The following is an 8,417-nucleotide window of genomic DNA, read 5'->3' as shown; positions in this document are numbered from 1 at the left end:
CTATAGCTATACAAATTATTATTCGTAACCATAGTCTGATTCAAGAAAACGGCTACGTTCTTGAAAAGCGAGCTGGCGAACGCGTTGACGGGGTAGACCTCGTCGTAGGTCGTCTGATCACCAGAATTTGTTTCCGGTAGGGACCCTTCGTCACGTACGATGCGGACTTTCGTCACTATGTACGCTGAGTTCAAATCCAGATAGTGATGCCCCAAATTCGAGAGCTGGAACTCTACGACGGAGGATATGTCAGCGACCGGGTAGAATACCTCGTATTCCCCCTTCAGTATATGCCATTGCGTTCCCGGCACGGAAAATAATTGTGTTTCCGACTCATCCAACAGAGGAGTGTTGGGATGTACGACGTTAATCGTGTCCATCTCGCAACTAAATTGTTGCTGCGCAACCGGCATGATTTATGCTGTCGAAGACGTGCGGTTTTCTCCTCTTCCTTAGTCTCTGAGATCTCGGAGAATTTCTTGACCGGCATCTTTCGCCGATCTTTTAAGCGCTCTTCGGAAAGAGTCTCCCTCCGACAGATTTTTGGCCATGCGTTTAGCTGCGGCGACAGCCGTCATTTTTATGTACGGCGGTACGCGTTTAAAGAGTGGAATAGCGGAACGCCCGAGCTGACCCAGGCAAAAATCTGGAGAGGGACCACTTCAAAGTGGTTTATTGGACAGGTCCCACTTTGAGTGTGGGACCACTTAGTAACTGGGACCAGTTGAAAGTGGAACCAGCTTCACGATGGTCCCACTTGAAGTGGAACAACTGGAATTGATCCAGTGGTCCCCTCTGCTAAGTGGTCCGGGATCCGGCCACTTAGCAGCTGGGACCACTGAAGGCATGACCGAAAATAATGCGTAGAAATGCACATATTGCTCAAGTAATTACCGTTTATTCTGCTAAAAGCATACTCTGAGCAGAAAGAAATAATCAATAGATCTCTACATTTACATACCACGTAGTATAAGTCTGATCACTGACTGTGTCTAGACAAAGCATATGCCTGACTGTGCGATGCACTCACGGACCACAGGGAGCTTTCGTTCGTTGGCCACCTCACATCTTGTATTTTCTTAGCGAAGATGACACGACACTCCTGTTTTCCATGCAGGTCGCGACATACACCCCATTCCTCTTCACCGTACGTTCGGAATCTTCTTATCCTGTTTCTCTTCAAGTTCCTCCGAAGTTTCTAAAATGAAACATCTAATTAATAGTAATCAAAACATCGCGGTCATCACTCATACCTGCAAACATTCGCGACGTGCAGTCCGATTGGCGGTTCATAGTGCGTTCTTGCCTCTACGCCGTTTACGTCTTCTTGGCGTCAAAACTCTTCCGGGAAATTGACAATGTGTTGCACAGGAACCATTGTCATCGCATTGTCTTACAAAGTGCACTGACACACACACAAAAATACTGCACAGGAGATACACCATCACCATCCTTGCGACGGCTACTGAACACAAAACCAACCAACGCGTCGAAGTTCGAGCCAGGCCTCCACAGCTCCCCGCATTTGCGGCAGTAGAAAAATAAAATCACGTCACAGTCACGTGGTATTACATCGTCAGGCATCATGACGGATGCCCATTGGCCAAAGGAGGATGCGCGCTCCGGGATTGGTTGATAAAGTTTCGAAATATCTGACAGCTCACTTTTCGGGGGCAGTCGGCCAGGCGGGCAGCTCCAAGCAAGGTCGCTGCGTCTCCGCAGCTCGCCGATGTCGGTTGACCACAACGACCAAAGAGGAAGTGTATGCGCGGGTTTGTTCGTGAGCTATAGTGACTCTGGCCATGTACTGATCTCCGATAAAGTGTCAACCTACGGACATTCTTGCCGGGTCGGAACTGGAATGCTTGGTGAGCTGAAGCCTGAGGAACACTTTCGAGCGCTGTCGCATTTTCAAATACAGTGACTAAGAAGAGAGTGTTCGTAACGACAAAAGTATTTTCCGTGACTGTGTGACCTAAGGTGCATCACCAGAATGAGAAGAAGATGCTCATCTGTGAAACGCACGCACTCGTGGACTTCGCTCGCCTCCAGAGGTAGAGGTAGGTAGTTTTTTTTTTTTTTGGGCCGTGCAACGGCCTGTGACAGCGGTCGAACAGACAGCGGACTTGGGCTCAGCTAAGCGAGCAAAGAGCTCTTCTTTAGCCTCCCGGAAAGGGCGGCTACGTTTCTTCTTGGGTGTGCCTACTTCTCCCCTTGGACTTGCCGGGAGTTGTGAAAGCAGCGAAGGCTGCCGGTATGGCAACGCCCCTTGTGGGCGGTCTTGACGGTCCGTGGACAGCATCGCGGACCTTTGCATCCGAACAAGATGTGGCCATCGTGAAGACAGCTGGCGTCCACTCTATCCCAGTGGCCTTGGTCCCCACCGACGGTTCGAGGGTCCGACTGGGAAACCCTAGGCTTCTGCACTCACAAATGGAAGCAATCTCATCATCATACCGCGATGTGACTGAGGTCAAGCCTTACTCGTCGGGCGGTGTCTTGATCCGTACTGAAAGCCTTCGTGTTGCCGTCGACTTCCTGTCGTGCTCCCACTTCGGGTCTTCCGCGGTGAAGTCGTTCATACCCTCTCACCTTGTCTCGATTAAGGGCGTCATTCGCGGTGTGGACACCTCACTTGCGGTTGGAGACCTTTTGGAATCATTCTCCTCTGTGCATGCCATCTCCGTGCAGCGTTGTTCTAAAGTGGACGGGGGGGCAGCGCATTTCCTTGCCCACAGTCATCATCTCATTTGCTGGCTTTACGCTTCCTGCGGAGATCAAAGTATGGCCTCTTATCTTTCCCGTGTTCTCTTTTACTTCGCACCCCCGTCAATGTACCAATTGCTATCGCTTCGGTCACGGCGTTCGTAGTTGTCGCTCCAAGGCTCGATGTCGAAAGTGTGGAGGTGAGCACAATGAACCCGACTGTACGTCCCCAACGATCACCTGCTGTCAGTGCCACCAATCACATTTTGCGGATTCTCCTTCATGCCCGGCTAGAGAGTCCGAGCAATGTCTCTTGTCTGTTATGGACCAGCGGCATTGCTCGAGGCAGGATGCCATACGCGTGGTATCTGGGCGCGGCGCATCCTATGCGTCCGCGGCCAGCGCCGCTAGCACTGTCCCTGTAGCCCTTAATCAGTCGTTGCTCATTGATCTCATCAAGGCTTGTGTCACGCAGGCGCTGGAAAAGTTCTTCAGTTCTCTCATTCCCACCGCTGCCGTCGCTAGTGCCTTGCAGTCGACTTCGGTGGCGCCGGCTGCTAACGAGCCTCGACCACAGGAAGGCGCATCAGGTGTAGCCTGCACCAGCGTGCAGCTGCCGGATAGGCCGTTTCCTGATGCTTCATCTCTTCTTTCTACTGACGACTTCGAGATGGACCTTGCGGGCCCCTCGCCTTCGGCTGAAGGTCAGGCAGGTCAGCTTTCTCCATCGTGTAGAAGACGGAAAAGGCGGAAACGCAGGGATAAGGCAGGGAAGCCTGAGGATATTCTGACCCAGCTAGTCCAAACAACAATCGTCAATGACTCTCAGCCTTAGCGTCATTCAGTGGAACTGCCGTAGCGTGTTATCGTCTCTAGTTGATTTGCACCTTCTTATTGCCTCCAATTCTCCTGATATTGTCCTGCTACAGGAATCCTGGCTTCGACATAATGACAATTTTATTATTCCTGGTTTTCGTGTATTTCGTCTGGATCGTTGTTCCGGCTCCTCTCGAGGTGGTGGTTTGCTAACGCTCGTTCGAAGCTCTCTACCGATTCGCTGTGGGGTAGCTTATGCCTATAACAGTCACATAGGAGAGGTACTCGTCATTTCCATTGCGGCCTCGCAGGGTCCGCCTGCATATCTCTTGAACGTGTACTTACCCAGAGGTTGTGTGCCTTCAGCAGCGGCCGTACTGGATCATTGTCTGCTTCGGTGCTCCAATGACTGTCTAGTTGCTGGCGACCTTAATTCCCACCACCAGTCCTGGGGAGCATGTACAGACTCTCGCGGCAATCGTCTCTTCTCCTGGCTCACAGGTGGGAGCTTCTCAGTAGCAAATTCTGGCTCGCCCACATTTTTTAGAGGAAGCCATCAGTCCGCCATAGACCTAACCTTGTCGTCGGGGAGATGCTCAGTCTCCACCTGGTCCCCTCTCAACCACGGCTACTGCAGTGATCACATTCCGCTCTACTTCGTCTGCCATACCCCTGTGGCTCTTTCTGGCCCGAGCTTCTCCTCCGCTATCTTTATCAACCACCAGAAGGCCGCCACGTTCTTGGCTGCCCACCTGGAGGATCTCGTTGTGGACTCGCCGCCTTCCTGTACAGAACTTCTCTCGGTCATCGACGAGTCCATTGCGACGTCCTCCTTCTCTGTTCCAAAAAGAACGCGTTCTACTTTCCCGCGCTGGTGGAATGACGATTGCACGCGCGCTCTCCGCCTCAGAAAGGCCGCCTGGAAACAGTACAGCTGTAATCGTTCGCCCCGCAACTGGTCTCTGTACCGGTCCCGCCGTTCGTCTTTTAAGCAAATCATTGGTACGGCGAAAGAAACTTTCCTTTCCTCCCTTCACTCGGCTGTTTCGCAGCCTGCTCGCCGGCGCTCCCTCTACCGCCTTCTGCGAAGAACCAGATCCTCCCCAGAGTCCTTTCACCGTCTGTCTATCCCCTCTGACATTCTTAATCTGCTGCAGCGCAGTGCGCAAGGTCTTGCGGTGCGCTTCACGAACGCTTTGCCTCTACCTGATGCTCCTAGTGGCAGTTTTGATGACGCTCAGTTTGCACCAGTCAGCTTCGATGAGCTTGACTCGCACGTTCGCAATTTGCCTGCATCCTCGGCGCCGGGTCCGGACCGGGTTTCTGTCCGCATGTTGAAATTGCTGTGGAACACGTATCCATCCCTGCTGATCTCCCTGGTGAAGACATCGCTCCGTCAGTGCTGGATCCCACCCATATGGAAACTATCACGGATTACGCTTATTCGTAAGGATCCCAAGAAAGACTGCACCTTGGACAACCTGCGACCTATTGCACTAACATCTCTCTTCGCCAAAATGGCTGAGCGCGTCGTTTTTGATCGCCTCATGCGGTTTGTGACGGCGCACGATGTGCTTTCGCCGGTTCAGATCGGCTTTCGCCCACGAAGCTCTATCTGGATAGCCCACGTGGCCATCAACAACCACCTCTCGAAGGCGAGGCTCCTCTCTGAGTATACTGCTTTAGTCACACTGGACGTCGCGAAGGCGTTCGACTCCGTCGAGCTGTCCCTGCTTTTTTCCTCGCTGGACTCCCTCGCTCTTCCTCCTTACATCGGCCGCTGGATTAAGTGCTTTCTGTCAAACCGCATGTTCGTTTGCTCGGATGGCTCGTACTCCTCGTCTCAGCATCGGCAGTGCAGGGGCGTTCTGCAGGGATGTATCCTCTCACCTCTCTTGTTTAATCTCTTCTTACGCTCCGTGCCGCTTCACCCTGACATTGTGACTCTCGTGTACGCAGATGATATTGCCTTTCTGGCGTCGGCGTCGTCTCCGCGCGCGCTGCAAGCCTTGCTCCAGCACTACCTTGATACGCTAAATTCTTGGCTTCTATCCCTCGGCCTCTCGATAAACGCTGGAAAGTCGGCAGTCCTTTCTTTCCTTTGGCGAACTCCGGCTTCCGTCTCGTACGAATTGCTGCTCGGCAGCTCTGCTCTTCCCCAGGTTCCCAAACTAAAGTATTTAGGGATCTGGTATGATGCGTCCTACAGCCTTTCGGCTCATGTTACCTACATCACGGGCCGGGCTACCCGGGCCCTAACTTCTTGGCCTCTTTCAGCAACACGCGATCTGGCCTCCGCCGTCCGGTGCTCTTGCATATTTACAAGATGTACGTTCGCCCTATCCTGGAGTTTGGCTGTCCAATTTTTTCCAGTCATCCGCAAACGCAGCTTCGACCTCTTCTGCTGCTCGAACGCAGGGCGCTGCGCTTCTGTCTGGGCGTACCAATCACTACACCCATATCGCACCTTTATGCTGAGAGTGGCGTTATTCCTTTGTCCTCCCGATTCAACACCCTAACCCTCCGCTGTATTTTACTTCTTTTCTCTAGTCAGCACTTCCTTCGCGTTGCCTTCCGCGTCACCAGTATCGCGTCCTTCCGCGCCCTCCGCTGGACCCCCAGGATCTACCCGATCCTCCAGCTCTATGCGATGCCGGTCAGCTTATCCAGGTTGGTTCCATCGCCCGCTGCTCCCGCTCCGGATATCAGTATCCGCGTCGTGCCCCTATTCAACCCTGGTCGCGCCAACCTTTCTCCCCCTGCAGTCCTCTCCGCGCTCCTCGACAGTCACGTTAGTTCACTCTCCTCTCACCTTGCGATCTTCACCGATGGCTCTGTCGTAAACGAGAAAGCGGGCATTGGCTTCTTCATACCATCCATGAGCGTGCGCAGGAGCATCCGCCTCCCTGACTACATCCCGATCTACTTTGCAGAGCTAGTGGCCCTTCTGATGGCGCTCCAGGCCGTGCCGTCCTCGCACAGTCTAGTCTGCTTCTTCACCGACTCCTTGTCCCTAGTCTCCAAATTGGACAGTGGCCGGAGCTCGCATGAACGTGACCTGCTTCTCGCATTCTCTCCCTCCTTCATCCATGAAATTGTTCTGACATGGGTTCCCGGCCACTGTGGGCTTCCCGCTAACGAAGTCGCGGATTCTCTTGCGCGTGCCGCCGTCGCATCTACTCACCTCGCTGTTCTACCCCTCATTCCTACGGTTCTATACGCAATGTACAAAAGGTTCGACAGCCTCCGTAGAGCTGCTGCCCTCCAACAGCAGCTCCGCGCGCGGCCTGAACTAGCGCACCTGGAATTTGGCTGGAACCCTCTCCTTTGTGGTTCGCGGCGAATGGAGGTTCTGCTCACGCGTTTTCGCTGTCGCGTCATCCAACTAAACTACTACCTCCATAGAATTCGCCGCTCTGTCTCTCCTCTTTGCCCCTACTGCCAGCAAGACGAAACTATTGAACACTTTTTTCTCCACTGTTCGCGCTACTCATCCCAACGCGCCATGTTCCTAGCCGTCCCGCTCCGTGCCCACGATGTTCCACTGTCGGCATCTTCCATTCTGTCTTTTGGTAGATTGTCAGGTCGCCATTCCATTCCCCCGCTCATCTTTTATTCAGTCATTTCATTCATCTCATCCTCTCATCGCTTCACGTAACCATCATTAACTGGGCCCTCATGTCACGATCCGTGGCCAATTGCCCCGTGCTATGCGCCACTGCGGAGAAAGACGAAGAAGAAGAAGAAGAGGTAGACTGTATGTGTGCTTTGCAAGTTCGAACTTGGTTTGGTTGCTGTCTATTCAAGGAACGAAACGTCCTGTACGCACGGTGAATATATGAGTCAAGCATTTGAGTTTATACGTTGCATCAATAAATATGTATTTCGCCTATCAAAAATGTCTTAGCTATTTTGGAATAACGGGCGCCAGGTATGAAAACCAGAAGAAGTCAATGGCAGCCAGGGCCGGCCGAAAGCCGAGCCAAACTGAGAGGTTGCTGATTGGTTGGCTGCTAGGCATCACGACGCATTTTCATTGGTCGTATGTCCAGTGTTGCCTGAATTATCTCAAACTATGGGCTCTATGGGGAGCTGTGGGCGCCAGCGTTCTAACTTCCAACTGCCACTCTCGCTCTCGCTCGCTCGCTCGCCTCTCGCCTCTCGCCCTCTCCTCTCCCTCTCGGCTCTCGCCGTTTGAAGTTTGAATTGCCGTGGCGTCTTCACATTGCATCAGCCTCTGCAATTACATTTTCTTTTTTTGTTGTTGTCTTTCTTCTAGTATTTAGCTTAATTTTTGTTGTTGTTGAGATGTATTTTTTTACATTTCTCTGGTACTTAATATGTTATGATATTCACCTCAGATGAGAATGTGCACGAATTGGAGTTCAGCATTCGCAGACGCGCGCACCTGGATAAACAGCAATAAAAAGAGACCATGCCTGTGCTAAAATAGATTAGAGTAATAGAACAAACAAAACATGGCAAGTGTGGACAAGATTAAATCTCAAAGGGGGAAGCTGGGAAGCTGCCCAACTTGGAGTCTCAGCGACCATTCTGGGAACAAAATGGTACCTGTGAGGCTCCAGCTGGAACTTCTGGAACCATCTGAGACCAGAGTGGTACCACTGATGTCACCAAAGTGGAACCAGCCACCCCACTTGGGAATCCAGCTGGGACCATCCACATTCAACTGGAACCATTCCGGGACCATCAAACATCCAACTGGAACCAGTCCAGATTCAACTGGAACCATTCTGGGACCAGTCCAGATTTTCGCCTGGGGAAAAAAGAAATTGCCTCCCCTCTGGTACAGGTGCGACCTGTATACCGTCGGAACGCCAAATCCGTAGGTTGGTACCGCTTGGTACCGCGATTTTGTAGCGGTAGCTTGCGAC

Source organism: Ornithodoros turicata, chromosome 2, assembly GCF_037126465.1.
Source record: "Ornithodoros turicata isolate Travis chromosome 2, ASM3712646v1, whole genome shotgun sequence".
NCBI classification, from domain to species: Eukaryota; Metazoa; Arthropoda; class Arachnida; order Ixodida; family Argasidae; genus Ornithodoros; species Ornithodoros turicata.
This window is presented reverse-complemented; position numbering follows the sequence as displayed.